Source organism: Phascolarctos cinereus, unplaced genomic scaffold (assembly GCF_003287225.1).
Source record: "Phascolarctos cinereus isolate Bilbo 61053 unplaced genomic scaffold, phaCin_HiC Scaffold_1;HRSCAF=81, whole genome shotgun sequence".
In the NCBI taxonomy this organism is placed as follows: domain Eukaryota; kingdom Metazoa; phylum Chordata; class Mammalia; order Diprotodontia; family Phascolarctidae; genus Phascolarctos; species Phascolarctos cinereus.
Window position 1 is genome coordinate 113461754 of NW_027555514.1, and position 20911 is coordinate 113482664.

General features: G+C 41.5%; 1 long non-coding RNA gene across 3 annotated transcripts in view; it reads left to right on the forward strand.

Annotated features, from left to right (window-relative positions):
- The window catches only part of LOC110219149 (uncharacterized), a 256993-nt gene that overhangs the window by 2582 nt on the left and 233500 nt on the right, over positions 1–20911 (forward strand). The window lies entirely within an intron of this gene.

A 20911-nucleotide genomic window follows, 5' to 3' on the forward strand; every position in this document is an offset into this window, starting at 1 on the left:
CGGGGCCGGGCCGCTCCCACGCAGGACCGGGATGCGCCGTGGGGGTGGAGGCGCGCCCCGGAGCCCTGTCCCCCGGCGGCGGTTTCCGGGCGCGGTCCCCGGGGGCAGACTCTGCCGCTTCCATTCCCGGCAGGGAGAAAAGGACACGGGCGGAGCTTGTGCCGTAAACAGGCTGTCAGCCGCCCGCGGCTCCCCGCCCCTGGGCTGACGCGGGAGCTGGGCCCTACGGAGCGGAGCCGAGCCGCCGCGGCCGCCTCCGGCGCGCGGCCCTGGCCCCGGCCCGCGTCCCTTCGCGGCGGTGGCGGGCGTGCGGGCGCGCGCTTGTGCTCGCTCCCGCTCCGCCCTCCCCCCTTTCCGCGATCCCTCCCTCCGGGGCGCGCCGCCGACGCCCGCCGGGCCGGCCTCTGTTTTTGTTTTGATGGGACCCGCGTGCAGCTGACGCGTGTCGAGTCACGTGCCCGCCGGGTGGGAGGGGAGGAGGAGAGGGCGCGTTGACGTCCGCAGGGCCCTGCTCCTGGCGGGGGCGGGGCCGAAGGCGGGGGCGGACCCGGGAAGGATGCGGGGACGGGGCGGGGTCAGTGGTGGTCCAAGCTCCGAAGACTGGAGTAGGTAGGAGCATCCCGGGCGGGGGCTGAGCGGGCACCACGGAGAGGCATCGCGCATCTGGGTAATTTACCCGTGTACCCCCTCTCCCCTATTCCGTGTTCTGGGGGGGGCGAGGGAGAGCTCCAGAGTTAATGAGAGCTGTGCATGTGCCCCCCGAGTGACAAGCGGAACGGTTTTATGACTCCGCAGAACTTGGAAGCGCTTGGTGAGGGGAGGGGAGGACCGCAAATGACTGAAGTGGAGGCCCCGGCCGAGCAGGAGCAGAGGGCCAGAGGATGGGGAGGTCGGGGGGTGGGCACGGGTGCAGGAGGTTGCACCCAGATCTGAGTTGTGAAAGGAAGATCCTGGCCCAAGACGTTTGTAGCAGCCTCCTCTTAAGGAAAAAGTAATCTACGTTACTTTCCGTGAAAAAGCATCCGGTAAATTTGGGTGCAGGATATATTAAATCGAATTAGGAGGATGCAGAACGCTAAGCATAGGGAAGAATTTACAAATGTAAACAATGAATGTTATATGTACATATATGAATATATATACATAATGTATATATTATAAACGTATACGTATCTATACACTTACATCTGCATATGTATGTGTACATGTAGATATGCATGTATAGCACTGAGACTTTTGTAATATTGTATATAATGCAAGGGGGTCTTGAGCAAATTTGGGACAAGTAAGCTTTTAAGAAAAAATTGGTTGGCCTATCCAAATTTTCACAAACATTTTGGTAGGTATATCATTAACAAGTTTGTCATACTTTTATGCAACTGAAAATTTGCAGGTCATGAGCTGGGTGTGTCAGGGAGAAGGACAGGAATGTATGTGGTGTAGCAGAAACTGTTCTGTGGAACTCTTGAGGAGAAAAAATTGGGTCATGCTGTCTGTCCTGGAACAAACATTTCTTTTGCCACATACATTTTGTAATCATTTTGGGCTGAAACAAGTGAGTATTTATTTTTGTAAACACTTGTTCATGGAGATCTTGCATAAATAAGGCCTCTTCAAATAAAACACCGTAAAGAAAAGTTTTAGTGGAAGATATTTTTGTGACTGAAACAAATTTCCAAATGATCAGAGTATTATATAATGGATAGCCTGTCTTATTGAATTCTTATTATGAGCCATCATTTATTAATTATCCATTGGATACGTGACACTTACTTTAGATGCTGTTTACCAAGTAAAGATTAGTATACATATCTGATTTTCAGGTCACAGCAATCTGGTGAGGTAACAAGACGGAGCAACAGAGATTTGATAGACATGTATCTTGTGAATAAATTTAATTGTTGATTTGGCCTATAAATTTTTCACAGGTATCTTTCAGTACCCAAACGTTCTCATTTTCAGCCATCTTAATCTCTTCATGATTTAGCATAGTGTACTAGGGAAAAATATAGATGGCTTTAGACAGCAAATACAGGATTATTTGGCATACTTTGTGTTTTGTTTGGTTTTCCCGTGAAAATCAAAGAATATGGAAATAAAAAGGAGAGGAGTATTATGGTGCATTGGTCATGGCTTTCCCAGCTTCCTATAGATCTACTGATTTCTTTTAAGTTCTCAACATGTATTTTAGACTAGCTCATATTTTCTTGGCTATAAGGCTAAGTTAACATTTACTAGGGAGAGGCACTTGGTCATTTTCTTTAACGGTTTACCTTATCTGGGTGGAGAGAAACAACATTACTGCAGGAACTACAGGGATCATTCCTGGTCCATTACTTGCTGCGTCAGAGCTCGGTTTTCATTACATGATCTCTGTACACGTACGTAAGGTGAGGGGAACAGTTGATAATCTTTCAGTGGTGGCAATGCTACTTAGGTCTAGGTCCTCTTGAAGAGTTTACAGTCTGTGTCCTTTGTTAGTGTCATAGATTTAAAGCTGAAAAGGACTTTGGAGCAGAAGTTCTTGAGCTGTTTGTGTTATGGACCCCTTTGGCAGTCTGGTAAAACCTATGGATGGCTTTTCAGAATAAGGCTTTTAAATGCATAAAATAAAACACACAGGACTACAAAGGAAACCAGTTATATTGAAGTAGAATTATCATTTTTTTTAAAATAAAAGTTTCATGGATAGCAAGTTAAGAGACCCTGCTTAGAGGGGTACATAGTTCAGCCCACTCGTTTTGAAAGTGAGAAAGTACCTCAGAATTTTCTCTCTGCAAAAGCTGGAGGCAGGAAAGTTCAAGTTCTGACTTAGAATAACCATTCTCTCCTAAACCTTTACTAGCTTAAAACTGCAGTAAGACTTTTGAAACATCCTGTATTTTAACCAAGTGCCTCATTCAGCGTTTGAAATAAAGGAAAGTAGGTAATACTGAAGGGAAAATTTTTATTAGATGTTGAGATCTCAGGCTGTGTGTTATATTTTATCTAGTGGGAGTTGGGCCAGTTTCTAAAAGTTATTTTATTTGCAAATGATAGGGGAAGATAACGTAGTTGAATTTGAATTTTGTTACTGTCATTTTTCATTTGGTGGTTCACTCTTGGTGCAATATGGCAGTACCGTATTTATCTTTTTGTATGACAGAGAAGCTTGTAAAGGACTTGTTCTATTTTTAAATCCTAGTAACTTAAATGGTAAACAAAGTAAGGTACTGCTTTAAAAAAAGTCAGTTCGTCCTCTGAGGGTAAACATCCATCTATAGGCTAATGCATGTGATACTGAATTATGTACTTTTAAGCTATTTAATGAATCTAGTGATTTATTAAAAAAAAATAATGCGTCAGTCGTCTTGTAAACTTTCCATGGAAGTAATGCCCTTGATTCTTTCCTTTTTGGAGGAGTAAGTGCAGAAGTGGTTGCTAATAATAATGACTAATTCTCCAGTAGGTGTATTAGAAAGCCTGCATGAAGAAGTTGTTTTCTTTGCTTTTTTTCATAGGTGGGAGAATTTGTCTTATTTCTAACCCTGCTTCTGAGGGTGTGTTATGAAGCTGGAAGAGCAGTATAAGGACCAGTTACTGTCTTTATTTTGACATAATTTTGTTCTTCCAGGAAATTGAAAACTACTGATGTGAAGTACGTCGGGAAGATAATAGACCTAGACTTTTAAGAGCCCAAGAAATCATCTAGTTCAACCCTCTTTTTTTACAGATGAGGAAACTGAGGTCCAAGGAGGGGAAGTATTTGCCCGAGTTCTCACTCAGTTATTATTAGTTTGTTGGTTTGTATGATTTCCATTATCAGACACATATTTAATTGTTATCCTTATTTGCTAGCTTGAAAAACCTCACTTCAGAAAGTTTAGTAGTCAAGGTTATAAAATTAACAGGGCTGCCATTTGAACCTAGTTTATTTAAATGATTCTTTTACTTTGCCTAGTTTGCCCATTTTTTTTTACTGATTCAGACGTGTGGGTGAAGTCCACACTGACTTACGATGTTTACCAAAGATAGTTTTCAGTAGATCTGAAAGAGACCCAAAATATTCTTCTCTTTTGTTAAGTGTGACAGTGAAAAATCCAACTTTCTTGCAAAACAGTGGAATAGAAATGTTTATTTTGTAGGCTTCTAAATATCAGCTGGTGGCACATGTGACACCCAAGTTATGATCTCTCCGAAGAGGATGTTTATAACATGAACAGAAACATTTTTATTTCCATAGACTATCACTGCCAGACTTTGAAATGTTGATATAAATAGGTAAGAGGTACACTCAGCATCTGTTTAGAAGAATTCTAAGATGGAAAACCCTATAAGTTTCATTTCAGGTGATAGGTTCTATTTTGGCTAGGAGATGATATAGTCTAACATTTAAAGGATACATAAAAGTGAAATATTTTTAGAGCACTGTATATAATCAATTCCATCACGTGTATATGGATTATCTACTTTTTGGATTAGCTATAGTCAGATTTTTAGACCTGCCAGCTTCCTTCTGTTATGTGACGTCTTCCTGGAATATGTGCCCTCTCCCCTCATTCTTTGAGAAAGAAACACTAATTTTGTACCAGATTAAGCAACATGTAATTAAGAATGTAAATCAGTCATACTTCAGACTCCGTATAGTCGATTTCTGGAGTGCTGCATTTGGAGTCAGGAAGACCTAATAGCCTGGTAAGACACTTGAGAGCTCTGTGTGATCTGAAACAAGTCACTTACCCCTAACCCAGAGAGGCTGGGCTTTCAGTTCCTCCTCTGTAAAAGCAGGGAGTGGAACTAGATGGCTGGAGAAAGAGCTTTCAGGTCTGAATCTTGATTTTATGATGTGTAAATTCTTTAAAAAAATTTTTTTTTGATGATGAGAACTATCTTTACTGTGGATTCTTTCAAAGATGGATTTGTTACTTTCATTTTTAACAATACTCTCCCTTCATTCTTGGTTAAAGACAGCTTTATGTTGTTGGTTCCCCTAGACCAGTAGAATACTTGAGTTGGTGTTGGGAAGACCAGAATTCAAATTCTGTTTCAAACACTTACTAGCTATATGACCTATGGTAATCACTTAATTTCCCGTAGCCTCTCTTTCCTTTTTTTAAAAAACTAATTTGTCTATAAAAAATAATTTTTAATCAACAAAAATCTACCTGCTCTCCCACCCCCCCACCTCCAATTGAAAATAACGAGAAAAACAAAATCCCAGTTACAAACATGTATAGTGAAGCAAACCAGATTTCTGCATTTGCCATGTCAAAAAACAAACCAAACCAAACAAAAAACTGTCTCATTGCACCGTCTGAGTCTTTCATTTCTCTATCAGGAGGTAAAGAGCATGTTGTATCCTTAGTCCTCTGGAATTGTGGGTAGTCATTATACTGCTGGTCGGAGCTCCTAAATCTTTGACAGTTTTTTGTCTTTGTATATTGTTGGCATTGTGTAACTTGTTCTTCTGGTTCTGTTCATCGCATTCCACGTTATTATATACAAGTCCTCTCAGGTTTCTCTGAAACCATCTCCTTCTTCATTTCTTGCTGCGCAATAAATAGTATTCAGACTCATTCATATGACTATTTCCATTCCTCTTGCAAGATCAAGATGTAACAGAACCACTTCCAGGCCTTTTTTCCAATTAGGCTCCCTTCTATTATCCCTGACAATAAGAGGGTTCAGAGGGTACACATGTAACATCTCCCCATATTAGAATGTAAGCAATTTAATCCTTTCTGTTTGCTTGCACTTATTTATCTTTTTACTTTTTTCTTAACTCGTGTTTGTGCATGAAAGTATCTGTGAAGCTGTATTCATTTTATCAGGAATGCTTGGAAGTCCTCTATTTTATTAAAAATCTATTTTTCCCCTGTGGTGTTATATACTTAGTGTTGCTGGTTAAGTTAACCTTGCTTGTAAGCCTTTGCCCTTTAGAATATTGTATGCCAAGCTCTCTGTTTCTTTTATTGTGGTAGCTGCTAAAGTGTGTGTGTAATCCTGACTGTTGGTTGCTTGGTACTTAAATTCTTTATTTCTGGCTTCTTTAAGTATTTTTCTTTTACCTGGAAGTATTGGATTTGGGCTATAATGTTCCTGAGAATTTTCATTTTGGAGTTTTCTTTTAGGGGATAATTGGTAGATTCTTTCTGTTTTTATTTCCACTTTACCTTCTGACTCTAGGGCAGCTCAGTGGCAAAGTGGATAAAGCACTGGACTTGGAATCAGGAAGACTCATCTTCATGAGTTCAAATCCAGCATCAGGCACCTATTAGCTGTGTGACTCTGGGCAAGTCACTTAACCCTGTTTGCCTCAGTTCCTCATCTGTAAAATGAGCTGAAGAAGGAAATGACAATGGTTCTAAGAGACCTGGACAATTTTCTTTCATAATTTCTTGAAACAAGATGTTGCCCCCCCCCATCCATCATGGTGTTTGAGTAGTCAGATAATTCTTAGATTTTCTCTCCTTGATCTGTTTTCCAGCTCAGTTGTTTATGCTGTTAGATTACTTTACATTTTTTCCCATCGTTTCAGTCTTTTGACTTTGGTATTTCTTAGAGTCATTAGCTTTTATTGGGTCCGTTCTGATTTTTAAGAAGTTTGTTACTAGGGTTGTTTCTGCCTCTTATGACGAGCTATTAATTCCCTTTGCAGTTCTTTGTTCTGTAACTCTCATTTCTTTTCCAGTTTTTTACTCTAGTGCTTTTATTTCATTTACAGAAAAAAAAATTTTAAACTCTTGTTTAATCTCTTACAGGAATTCTAGTTGAATCTTTGTGAAAGCTGTGTTTTTCTTTGAGGCTTTGCTTGTGACTGTTTTGGAGTCATTCATTTCTTCTAGGTTTGTATCTTGAATATCTGTTGCCGTAATAGTTTTTATGGTAGAATTCTTTTTTCGGTTTGCTTATTCTTCCAAACTACTTTTTGACATTGGACTTTATGTTAGGGCCAGGCAAGGCTCTGCACATTTCTGGAAGGAATGTCTGGGTTGGTCCTGTTGCTTCTTTCTTAGGTCATTGAATGTTGTGTTATTCTTAAGATCTCAGAGACAGCTCAGGCTGGGGACCTACAAGTTCTCACTGCTTCTAAAATAGTCAGATTCAAGACAAACTCTGATCAGTGGACCTCTAGACTGATCTCTATAAATTCCTAACTTGGATTTGGGTCTGAGCAACAGGCCAACAGGCTTATCTGTTTGGAATTTCAGTAGATTGCTGCTAGACTCACCAGTGTGAGCCAGCTGGAAAGCTCTGTTGGTTCAGAGGAACAGAACTGTAGGCTCCCTTTGGTCTGGGATTCTTGCCCTGGTTATTCTTCTGTAGGCTAGAGTTGAGTCTTTCCTCTGCTCCTGGGATGAGAGCCACATAGCTGCTGCTTGCATCTGACCTTGCTCTTTGCTCTGTACCCAATCTAGGGCGCAGGACTACTCCTCACCCTAGACCGCCATCTCTAGGCACAAGTATCCTCCTCTAGCCTGTCTTGGGTCTGTGCCCTAGAACTAGGTAGTGAGTGACAGAGCTGCCAGTTGGCACCTGTCCACGTACACCACACCAGTTTGGGCCCCATTGATGTTGGATGTGGGACTTCTCTTTGCCCTGGTACACTGCCTCTCCCTGCCCTGGAACGCTTCATTCCTGGCCAGAGCTTGTCCCCAGTGTCTGCAGACCTCTTCTGTTTTCCTGTGCCAAACTGGGCTGGAAAAATGACTGATTTTTTCTTGGATTTCCTGATCAGGATTCAGTCTGATGTGTTTTCTAGATCTATTTGGGGGGGCTTTGGAGGGGAAAGGGAGGAGCTTGGCTGTATTTCTTCCTGCTACTCTGCCATCTTGGCTCTGCCTGATGGAGGAATTCTTCATTCATACCACTTCACTGCTTCCTCACTATAAATCCATGATTTATGAACAGATATTTTTTTGGATTGTCTATTCTATCCATTTCCATTTGCTCTCATTCCAAATCCCGTTTAATATAAATGAAAACAATGTTGCTGCTTTTGTTGAGATGCCCATGAAGTGATAACTTTTAAAAAATAATTAGCTTGAGTAAAATACTCATTTAAGAAATGAAATACAGATATTATAAGCATTGATACTAAAAGAGACCAGGCTGTGGATATGTCCTTTTGTACTATTAATTTGAGAAGCAATAACATACATACATACATATATATATAGTCAATAACTGACTTTATGGTACTTTTCCTAGCCTGGTGATTCCCAACTTTTTGAACTTAAAAAATTCTATCATTTATTTGATTTTGTAATACCACCTTAAGTGAAAGTAAATTAGATTATGTTTTGTTTTGATATTCTTTCTCTGTCTGTCTTCGTCTCTCTGAACCTTTGTCTCGCTGTCTCTCCTTCCTTCCCTCCCTCTCTCTTTTTTCTCCCTTTTCTCTCCCTCTCCCCTTATCTCTCTCCCCCTATGTGTGTGTGTGTGTGTGTGTGTATATATATGTGTGTGTATATATATATATATATATATGTATGTATGTATGTATGTATGTATGTATGTATTGAAATAAATAGAGTTAAAGTTAGGAGTTACTACTTTACTTCTATCTAGGGTGATAGGTCATTTGGTTATAAAAGTTGAATGTCCAGACTCCAAGAGTAGTTTCTGTGTTGTTGGGTTGTGTTTTGTTTTGTTTTTTTTGGTTTGTTTTTCTGGCCAACTTGGAAGGAGGTAGCATAATCTAAGAATATGAGATTCACTTGTGATTAATAATTTTACAGGTGATTGGGATAAAGGTAGAGAGGGCATAATTATTACATTTTCAAATGACCCAAAGGTAGGAGGGATAGTTAACACAAGATGACAGAGGCTGGATTCAAAAGGATTATGTTGGGTTAGAATATTTTGTCCAAGCTAATGAGAAATGTACTAGGAATAAATAAACAATTCTTATAACTTGGGTTCAGAACAATTAACTTTGTAGTCCAAGATATGGAGGCATGATTAGATAGCAATTCTTATGAAAAAGACCTGGGGGTTTTAGTCAGCTCATTTCAACTGTGGTAACCTGCCAAGAAAGCAAAAGTGGTTTTAGGCTGCGTTAACAGTGGCATATACCCAGGGATAAGTGGGTGAGAGTCGTGTTATACTAAGATCTGGTCAGAGCACATCTGAACTCTCACATTTGGTTCTAAGTGACTCATTTTAGGAAAGACATTTGATAAGCTTGAGAATGTTCCTGAGATGGGAAAAGGCTTTGGGGTCATGCTGTATAGACTGGAGAAGAGAAGGTTTTGAGGTAACAATATCTATCTCCAAATATTTGAAGGTCTGTTTGATGACAGAGGGAACAGATGTAGCTGAAACACCATATTCTACATGGGACCTTCCTTGCTCTCTTCCCCACTGTGCATTCCCTTCCTCCTTAGCTTCTTTATGTTTAACAAGCCTGTATTTATTCTGTATCTATTTCTTTCCTAATAGAAGGGAAGCTTTTTGTGACCAGGAATTTTTTTCTTTTTTTTTTCATCCCCAACACCTAGCACAGTGCCCACAAACACATAGTAGGTGCACATTAATGCTTGTTAATTAATAGCCATATTCTACTTGGGCCTACAGTTCAGAAGTAGGAGCAGTGGATAAAAGTTAAAAAGAGGTAAATTTAGGTAAATAACTAGCAGTTGGCATTATTAAAAAGGGAATGCCTCTCCTTGGGACGTAGTAGCTTTTCTCTAGCTATAGTTTCTCAAGGGGGGAAATAGCTGACATTTATGGAATACTTTGTTTTCGAGGAGCTCATCCTCACAACAACCCTGTGAATTCAGCCCTGTGGTTGTTATTATTTGCATTTGACAGATTCTGGGCCATCTCTAGTCATCCTGATCTGTATCTCACCACTGGACCCAGATGGCTCCAGAGGAGAAAATGAGGCTGGTGACTTTGCCCAGCCCTCCCTCACTTAAATCCAGTTCATTTTCAAGTCATGGCATCATCTTCCTGATGTCATGGTCCTCTTCGAGAATGAAGGACAAACCGCATATGACACATTGGGAAACCGAGAAGTCAAATGAATTGCCTGGGGTTGCACAGCATTGAGTGTATCTGAGGGGGATTCCAACCCAGGTCTTCCTGATTGTAAGTGTAACCATCACATCCTGCCTCCTTTAAAGCTAGATGATTCTTTCTTAGAAACCCCTGAGGTACTTTACAAATCTTGAGTTTTTCTGATTCTGAAATGTGTTGATAAACTAGGGCTATTACTGAACAATAGAATTACTTGCTAACCTTTATGATATGTATCTTAATAAAAGGTAAAAGTTATGTAGCATTATAATTGTTTTTAATCTCTTTATGAATAATCAATTTCTAATGAATCTTTCGTTAGTATAAAATTAAGATTCAGGCCTTAGTAAGAGGCAGTAGTTCAAATGGTGTTTGTGAAGTATTCAAAACCTATTTCTTTTTCCACCTTGTACATATATTTACATAAAATACAAAGTTTTTTACACGTCACATGGTTTTAAAGCACAAGGAAGTCATGAGATCATAGATTTAGAGCTGGAATCAACCCCAGAGGTCATCTAGTCCAACTTTGTCATCCTGTAGACGAGGAAACGAGGCCCGGGAATGTTCAGTAACCACCCAAGTGATCCAGGCAGTGAGTGAAAAGTGCCAGGACTTGAATCCTGGTCCTCTGATTCCAGATGTAGCGCTGTGCCATGGTTCTTGTTAGAACACAGCATATATTACAGATTTTAATTTTGAAGTCTTTTTCAAGCAAAAAAGGTGTGTTTTACTGGATAGAACTCCATCTCATGTTAAATTATGGAAATCTTGTCTCATATCAGATTTCCAAAGAGAAAGGGAATTATGTGCATCTACAAAAAAACTAACCCAGACCAAAAAAATCTGGTGTATTTTTAGTAATTATTTTTGGGAAATAAGGTGGTTGGCAAGTTAACAACTTAGGAAGAATGATTAGATTTTTGTGTAATTGAATAGGTATCCAGTTCTAAAGTTTGAGCATCCACAGGAATGCAGTGAGGTTGGTGAAGGGCCTTGAGACCATGCCATGGGGAGGTTGGTTGGGGGAGCTTGTATGTTTGGCTTGGAGAGAAGGTGGCCTGCAGGGGGACTGAATGGCTGTCTTCTGGTACTGGAAGGGCTCTTTGCTTCTTGGCTAAGGAATATAGAATGAGGGACAATGAGCAGAAGTTTCAGAGAAGTGCATGTTGGCCTGATGGAAGAAGAAACTTCAGGACTATTAAATCCAAACCCTCCCGTTTTCTGTCAGAGGCACCACCAGCCTGCCCTTGAGTCAGGTGAGTAGACTCGGCAGTATCCTTGACTCTTCATTCTACATAGCCAGTCCATGTATTTAAACCTTCTCAGCATGTCTCACAGGCAAGTCCCTTCTCTCCACCTGCACAGCTGCCACCATGGGTCAGGTCCTCATCATCTCTCGCCCACATTATTGTAACTGCTTCTTAATTGCTCTCCCTGCCTTAAGTCTTTCACCACTCTAGTGCAGTCTACGAATTTTCAAGGTTATTTTCCATAAGAGCAGGTCTGACCATGTGACTCCCTACCCTCGGCCAACTCCAGTGGCTTCCTGTTGCCTCCAGAATAAAAAATAGACTCCTCGTGTAGCTTTCAAAGCCTTACACAAGATGGCTCCATTCTCCCTTTCTAGCTCCGTTGGACATTACTCCCCTCCTGCATTCTCTGCTCTAATCAGACCTGTGCTCATTGCGTTTTGTCCCTCACACAAGGTATTCTGAACTTTGCGCTGATCTTTTGCCTTTCTACTGGCCTTCTCCCTTTTCTTCAGTGTGTTCCCCCCTTGCCTCCGTCTCAGAGAGGTCCTTTCTTCCTGTAAGGTGCATGTCAGACACCATCTTCTTCATGAAGCCTTTCCTGATCCCGTCAACTGCTCTCCTGTAGTACATTGTATTTATTCATTAACTTTATATTTATGCTGCATATATTTTTATACGTACTTGTTATCTCTTCTACTAAAATGTAAGTTCATTGAGAGTAGGAATAGTTTTAACCTTATAAGCACTTACTAAGAAGGACTTACTGTGTTCCTACATGGTGCTGAGCACTGAGGATACAATTAGAAAAACAAAGACTGTGTCTTACATTTTAATGGGGGGAGACAATATACATAAGAAAATTGTAGTTAGGGAAGTCTGTTTTGGTTTGGAAAGTTACAGGCATGGTGAATGGGACCATAAGGAAATATATTGATACACCCTTTCCGGGAATTGGAGCAGAATTGATTGTATCATGGTACCATAACTGGATAGAAGTGAATTGGAGGAGAGAGGGTGCCAGTGGATCAGCTGAGGCAGTTAACTATCAGAATAGTTGGGGCCCAGGGCAGAAATTCTGGAGATAGAAGGGTTCAAATCTCTGGGGGACGTATTCTGATTTGGTTGGCAAAGAGGGTTGTTCAGTTGTAGACCTTGGATAAGTCATCTCTCTGGGCCTCTCATGACTCATAAAATGAAGTGATCGGATTCGGATAATCTTTGAGTCAAGAATTGAGCTCTGGCAGAGGGATTCTTTTTTGGGTATGGGTTGGACTAGGTAACCTCTGAAGGCCCTTCCAATTCTAAGATTTAGTGTAAGAATTTATTATCATCAGTGTTGAAATCTCCAAGTTAATTATCTCACATAATTAGTTTTTGTTTTTTATTTTTGTGTGCTCTTTATTTATTGCATTCTGTGACCTCTGTAAATTTTGTTTGGATATGTGATCCGCTCAGTGTTGTAATTGCCCAGTGATTAATTGCTTGACTTTATGTCGACTGACGGACTCGAAAGGGAGGATTTTGATCCCTGTGTATCTTTCTAAGGTGAATGAGGCATATTGATATGGTATTATGATATCAAAGGCAAACGGTTATTCCTAAGTGAAAGAGCCTTGTCGATGTGTGCATGAATTCCGTGTGGGCATGGAATGATTCAGTCTTTATGAGGATGTTTTACCGTGGGCCAGTAAGATGGGAATGTGAATTATAGAGCGTTTTTAGTCATTCGTTCTTCTGAGTCCATGTAGGTAGGCTGTAGCAAATATGAACGACCCAACCTTTTGGTGGTGCATTATTACATGTGCCTAAATAGATATTTCATTAATTCATTCATTCAGCAAGCATCTCTAAAGTACTTATTGTATGTCAAGCATTGGGCAAAAACACAGTGCCTGCCCTCAAGGAGTTCACATTCTTATGGAGGGGAAACAACACGTGCAACTATGTGTAGTCTTGTATACCATGTGAGTGGAAGGGAATCTTAGAAAGAAGGCACCAGGGGCCAGCTAGGTGGCGCAGTGGATAGAGCACCGGCCCTGGAGTCAGGAGTACCTGAGTTCAAATGTGGCCTCAGACACACAACACTTACTAGCTGTGTGACCCTGGGCAAGTCACTTAACCCCATTGCCTAGCCAAAAAAAAGAAAATAAAGAAGGCACCATCAGTAGGAGTTGAGGATTTGGTGGGGGGCAGGGGAGGGAAGTAGACCAGGAAGGGTCTCCTGAAGAAGTGGGCATTTTTTCTGAGTTTTAAAGGAGACCAGGGGAGCTAGGGTGAGGAGAAGAAAGCATTGTAGACTTGAGTGACAGCCACTGATAAGGCGTGGAATCGGGAGATGGAGTGTAGTGTATGAGAACAGCGAGAAGGCCGGCATTTCTGGATCGCAGAGTGCATGGAGGGAATAAAGTATAAGAAGACAGGACTGAAAAAGAGGAAGGGGGTGAAGTTGTGAAGAGACTCACATGCCAACGCACAATTTTATATCTGATCCTGGAGGTACTAGGGAGCCACTGGAGTTTATTGAGGTCAGACCTGTAAGTCAGGAAAATTACTTTGGAAACTCGGCAGAGGCTGGGAGCGTAACCAGAAAGAAGGCTGTTGTAGTAATCAGGGTATGAGTTGATGAGGGCCTGTGCCAAGGTGGTAGCTGGGTTAGTGGAGAGAAGGGGACAAATAATAGAGATGTTGTAAAGATAGAAATGGCAAGATTAGATATGTGAGGAGAGTGTAAATGAGGAGCAGAGGAGGACAATGAGGTTTGAGCCTGGGTAATTTGAGAGGATGGTGATGTCTTTCACACAGTAATGAGGAAGTTGGGAGATTTTGGGGGAAAGAGAATGGGATATGTTTGGTCCAAGATGTCCAAAAGGCAGTTGGTGACTGGACTTAAGGAGAGAGCCTGGGGCCAGATATATAGATCTGGGAATCATCCACACAGAGATTGAGAATGGAACCCTTGGGAGCTGTTGAGATTCCCAGGGAGGTATGGTATACATTTATAGACGTAGACAGCCTCATGCAGCAAGTTAAATGCTGTGAATGGACTGAAATGACTGTTACTACATTTTACATTCCTTAGCCGAGTTTTAACCAAATTGCATGGATTTTGGTTCCTGACTAGTCTGGAATAGGGTGATCCCAGAAGGCCAACTCTTATCAAAGTCCCAAGTGTAGTCAGTGCCTATAGTGGTGGTGGTGGAGGTCAGAGGAGGACCACTCAGATCATTCCGAGTTTCAGAAACTTAGAACAAATTCACTTCGTTGTGGAACCACCTCAGGTTCTAGGCTCCTCTACAATGGGGTGTGTCCTGGGAAGGTCTCAGATGAAGCTAGGCCCCCAGAAATCGCGGATGATGCTGTTCATTGAATTGCTGCGTAGTGTAATGGAAAGCCATTCATGTGGGCAAAGTGGGATACAATGGATGCATCCCTTCTCCCTGCTTTATAATAACTTACATTTACGTAGTGCTTTGTGATTCACAAAACATATTCTTCATAAAAACCCTGAGGCTTAGGTAGTCCAAGCCTTATTAATCCCAGATGAGAAAACAGCTTCAGAGAGATTGTATTTTGCTCATAGCCACACAGCTAGTGTCAGAGTCAGGATTGGAATCCACGTCTCCAGTGATCTTTCCATTACATCAGGCAACCCTTCTGTCCCCAGACATCTTCACTGCCTTTGCACGTCCAGAGAACGTGAATCAGAAGCTGGGGCACACTAAAAGCTGATAATCCTTGGATTTGTGGGATGATTCTTCTCTCACTAGTTGCGTATTCCATCATCCAATCACACCAGTCCATTCACTTCTCTTTCTGTGCAGCTCTCATTTTCTGCTCTCCCTCATGCCTGGAAAGGCCTCCCCTCACACTTTTGCTCTCTGAAATCCTCCTCATCCTTCACGTGGCCGCTAAAAACTCCCTTGTCTTTATCACTTTTCCTGATTGTCCCTGCTGGAAGTAACCCCTCTCTCTTGTGAACACCTTTGTGTTGTGTTTGAGTAGAAGACTAAGTCTCTTCCCCTGCTAAACTCTTGAGTTCCTTGAAGGAAGAGACTGTATTTTATTTTGTTTTTGGTATTTCCCTCAGTGCTTAGCACAGTGCCTTAAAAAAACTAAGCGTCAGTGAATGTTAACTGAAGAGAATTCATAATGGAGATGGTGGCTCCTGAGAGAGAGGTACTTTCATTGTGGCTGAGTGGATAGAGTTGTATAAACTTTTAAAAGTCTGCATACCAGTTCTTCTAGAACACCAACCATAGACTGTAAAATTGCTATCCTTGTTCTTTATCTTCAGAGCTTTCTGTGACCTTGAATACACATTTCCTGTTTCAAGACGGATATTATTAGTACTGAACCTTCTGATTTGTTCACAACTGCACCAGACTGCTTCTCAGCTCAGGGTTTGGTGAGGGCATTGAGGATTTAATTAGATTTTTATTGTTGTTTTTCTGCACCAATAATTTTTTCTCACTCTTGTGAGTGGCCAGTTTTTTTTTTTTACTTGTGTTACAATTTTATGTTTATAAGTTCTGCACAGGGAATTCAGGCAGCTAGGTGGTGCAGTGGAGAGAGTGCCTGGCCTGGAGTCAGGAAGACTCCTCTTTGTGAGTTCAAATTCTGCCCAAGACACTTACTAGCTGTGTGACCCTGGGCAGGTCACTTAACCTTGTTTGCCTCAGTTTCCTCATCTGGAAAATGAGCTAGAGAAGTACATGGCAAACCACTCCAGTATCTTTGCTAAGAAAACCCCAAATGGGGTCACAAAGAGTCAGACATGACTGAGATGACTGACCAACAATAACAAGAAGGAATTCAATTGGATTTAATTAAACATTTGCTAAATGTGGGCTGTGGGCAAGGCATTATAATAGGTGGTGGAGATACAGAAACCTCCAGCAACCCAGTCCCTGTCCTTCTGGAGTTCACATTCTGTTGAGAGAATACAACCATAAGCATAATACAAGGAAAAAATGAGGTACAATGGAGCACTGATAGGGTTTGGGGAAGGCTGTAGGTAGGAAGTAAGACTTCAGTTAACTTTGAAAGAACATGCATGTCCTTAGAGAAGGAAATGAGACATTTCAGGTGTGGAGGGATTGGCTGTAGTTTAGGTGGGTGGGAATGTGGAGTTTGTGGAGAGGCATCATATAAGACAAGGCTACAAAGGGAAAACTGGGACGGCAGTGGAGGGCCTTAAATGCCAGGCTGAGGAAGCTGTGTGTTATCCAGTGATGCTCGCTTCCCAGGGCTGTGACGAGGAGCAAATGTGAGAATACTTGTCATGGTGTCTGGCACACAGCGGGTGCCATACAAATATTAGCCACTATTTTAAAAAATAAATTGATTTTTATTCTGTTTTTTCTCCATTGTAGGTAAACAGAAGTTTTTAACATTTCTTTTTTTTTAAATGAATTCCAAATTGTCTCCCTTTCTCACCTCCTTTCCCCTTCCTTGAGAAGTCAAGCAATTTAATATACATTATACACGTGCAATCATGCAAAACGTATTAGCCATGTTGCAAAGGAAAATGCAGACCAAAAAACACCCAAGAATAACAAAAAAAGTTAAAAAAAAAAGGTGCTTTAATCTGCATTCAGACTTCATCAGTTATTTCTCTGGAGGTAGATAGCACATTTCATAAGTCCTTCAGAATTGTCTTGGATCACTGTATTGATCAGAATAGCTAAATCTTTCACAGCTAATCATTGTACAGTATGCTGTAACTGTGTTCAGTGTTCTCTTTCTGTTCATTTCACTTTGTATCAGTTCATGCAAGTCTTCCCAGGTTTTTCTAAAAGAATCCATAATCATATACCACAACTTGTTCAGCCAATTGGTGGCCATCCCCTCAATTTCTAATTTTTTTTTTAGGCAGTTGGTGTTAAGTGACTTGCCCAGGGTCACACAGCTAGTAAGTGTCACCTAGCTGCCCCACAATTTCTAATTCTTCACCACTACAAAAAGAGCTGCTATAAATATTTTTGTACTGTACTTTTCTTTTTTCTTTGATCTCTGTGGGATACAGACCTAGTAGTGGTATTGCCGGGTCAAAGGATACCAGGTATTATTTTTATTATTTTATAGGCACTTGGGGTGCCACTAATGATTTTTGAGCAAAGAAGTGGCACGGTCAGACCTGTGCCTTTGGAAAATTATCTGAGCAGCTGTTTGCAGAATGGATTGGAGAGAGGACTGGACTGGACTGGAAACAGGGAGACCAGTGAGAAAGCTATTTCAGTAGTTCAGGGGAGAGGTGATAAGGGCCTGAACTAGAGTGACAGCAGGGTGAATAGACAATGAGGGGATGGATTCCAGAAATTGTAGGTAGATAGAGCCAATAAGACTCAGCAGTTGTCTGCATATTGAATATATAGAAGTGAAAAGGAAGGAAGGATCAAGAATGACTCTGAGGTTACCACCTGGGTGACTGAGAAGGGTAGTGGGGAGGTTGGGAAGAGTGACAGGTTTAAGGGGGATGATGATGTGTTAAGTTTTAGACTTGTCAGATCTGAGATACGTATGAGCCATGCACAATTACATATGCTGCAGGAAGCTGATGGTGAGCTCAGAAGATAGATTAGAGCTGGCTGTATAGATTTGGGGATTCATTAATGCAGAAATGATGCTTGAATACATAGGATCTGCTGAGAGCAGAGAAAAGGGTCCAGCACAGAGTCCTGGGAAACACCCACTCGAAGGCCACAGGAGATAGAGAATTCAGCACAGGAATCTGAGAAGAGGTAGCCACACACACAAGAGGACCAGGAGAGAGAGCAGTGTTGGAAATCAGGGGAGAAAGAAGAGTGGGTAACAGTATCAAAAGCTGTAGAAAGGTCAAGGAGAGCAGAGGGCTGAGAAAAGGTAATTGGATTTTATAGTTAAAGAGATTGGTGGTAACCTTGGAGATAGCTGATAAGTGTTGGGCTGAAAGCCAGATTACGAAGGATTGAGAAGTGAGTGGATAATGAGGAAGTAGAGGTAAGGGGTGAAGAAAAATGGAGGTCATTCCCTGTGAGCCCCCCCTTTTCCCTCTTCCTCATCTTCTGTTGCTCTGGGCAGCTGGGTGGTACAGTAGAGAGTACAACAGGCCTGGACTCAGGAAGACTCTTCTTCCTGAGGTCAAATCTGACCTCAGACATTTACTACCTATGTGACCCTAGGCTAGTCACTTAACCCTGTTTACCTCAGTTTCCTCATCTGTAAAATAAAGTGGAGAAGGGAATGGCAAACTGCTATAGTATCTTTGCCCCCAAATGGAGTCCTGAAAAGTTGGACACAACTGAAAAACAATCAGCAGTCACTCTGGTGCCTTTTGCCAATCTCCCCTCCTTCACTCTTGTCTCACGTGATAGTGGCCTGACTCCTTACCAAGGCTAACTAGCTCAAGCTAACTAGCTAACTTACTAAAACTAACAAATTCATTCCATCCCTTCCCCTCCAACAGATTGCCCCCACTGTTGTCCCCACTCTTTCACTTATTTTTCAGTTCTCCCTGTCTGCTGACTCATTCCTTACTGCCTAGAAACATGCCCATGTCTCCTACATCCTGAAAAAAACCTTTACTTAATCCTTCCTTCTGCCTTTTGTAGCTAAACCCCTTGAAAAGGCTGTTTGCAATAGGTACCTCTACTTTCTCTCATCTCTTCTTAACCCGTAACAACCTGGCTTCTGACCTTATTATTCCACTAAAACTTCTCTCTCCAAAGTTACTGATGATCAAGTGGTGATTAATTGTCAAATCCCGTGGTCTTTTCTCTATCCTTTTTCTCCCTGACCTCTCTGCAGCCTTTGACACTGTTGAGCTCTCTCTCCTACTTTTCTTTTCTAGATTTTCAGGATACCACTCTCTCCCTATTCTCTTCCTACCTGTCTGATTGTTGCTTCTCAGTTTCCTTTGCTGGATCTTCCTCCGGGTCATGCCCTCAAACCCTAGGAGTCCCACAGTGTTCTGTCCTGGGCCCTCTTCTCTTTTCCTTTTTTGCTACTGCACTTGGTGATCTCCCACAGATTTTCTGTATGCTGATGGTTCTTAAATCTACCTATCCAGTCCCAGTCTATCTGCTGACTTCCAATCTCACATCTGTAGCTGCCTTTCGGACCTAAATTTAACTTATCTTCAACTCAGTAGAGCATGTACAAAACAGAGCTCATTTTCTTTCATCCTAATCCTTTTTTCCCCCTTTCTACCTATCCTGTTAGTTTATTGAGCACCACTATCCTCCCGGCCCCTCAGGCTGGAAATCTAGGCATCATCCTCAGCTCCTTTCTATCTCTCCCCACTCCTTCCTCCCACATATCCAAGCTGTTGCCAATGTCTGTTGATTTCACCTTTGCAACATCTCCCTTCTTTCTTCCGACCCCAGCATCACTCGAGTGCAGTCCTGGATTATTGTAATAGCCTGCTAGTGGGGTCTGCCTGCCTCAAGTCTCTCCCCACTCCAGTCCATTCTCCATTGAGTCACCAAAGACACTTTCCTAAAGTAAAAGCTGACCATGTCACTCCTCTGCTCAGTAAACTCCGGTAGCTCCCTATTGCCTCTAGAGTCAAATACAAAATCCTCTTTCACATTCAAGGCCCTTTAGAACCTTCCTCTCCCCTTTCCAGTCTTCTCACATGCTCATCCTCTCCACATACTCTTTGATCCAATAACACTGGGCTCTTGGCTATGCCAGGGATGAGACACTCTTGTCTCTTTGGCTTTTGGCTCCAGGCATTTTCTCTGGCTCTCTCACAGTCTGATGTGCCGTCCCTCCTCAACTCTGCCTACTGACTTCCTGGCTTCAAGTCCCACCTAAAATCCCCTCTTTTACAAGAAGCCTTTCCCACTCCCTCATAATTCTGGTGCCTTCCCTCTCTTAATTTATTCCATATTTATCCTATATATAGCTTGCTTTGTATGTATTTATTTGCTTGTTGTCTCCTCTATTAGATTGTAAGTTCCTTGAGAAACTGTCTTTTGCCTCTTTTTGTACCCTCAGGGTTTAGCATAATGCCTTAGTATATAGTAGGCACTTAATAAATGTTGGTTGATTGACAACTCTTTTTAGGCATTTGGCATTGAAAAGGAGAAACATAGGATATAACCTTGAAGGGTTGGTAGTGTCAAGTGAGTGAGGTTTCTCTTCTCTTCTCTTCTTTTTTTTTTTTTTTAAAGGATGGGCTATATCTGAGCATGTTTGTAGGCACTGGGGAAAATTTCCAGCAAATAGGGAGAGACTGAAGATGAGAGAGAAGGAGTGATAGGGCAAGCACCAGTAGAAGATGGAAAAAGGGATGGATTCAAGGGCACAGATAAAGAGATTGTCTTTGGCAAGAAGGGCCACTTCTTTCTTTGGAGAGAGGAATAAAAGAGGAGAGAAATGAGTTAAGATATAGAGTGAGGTTAAGGCATTTACTGAGTAGCAGAGAACAGGTACGTGTCCTACATTGAGGTTCTAAGAAATTTTAATTTAGGCAACTTGTAAATTTGAAACTTTCATCATTTCTTGTCTTCAGCTCTACATAATTCTCTAAAATACTTGTTGAAATTTTCCACTTGAGTTCATTTTGAAATATTTGAGACAAATGTACTATCCAGGTTTTAGTTATTAGAGCAGTTAACAAGGAATTATTTATAAATTAACAAGTGTTTATTTCTTTATGCCATTCATTC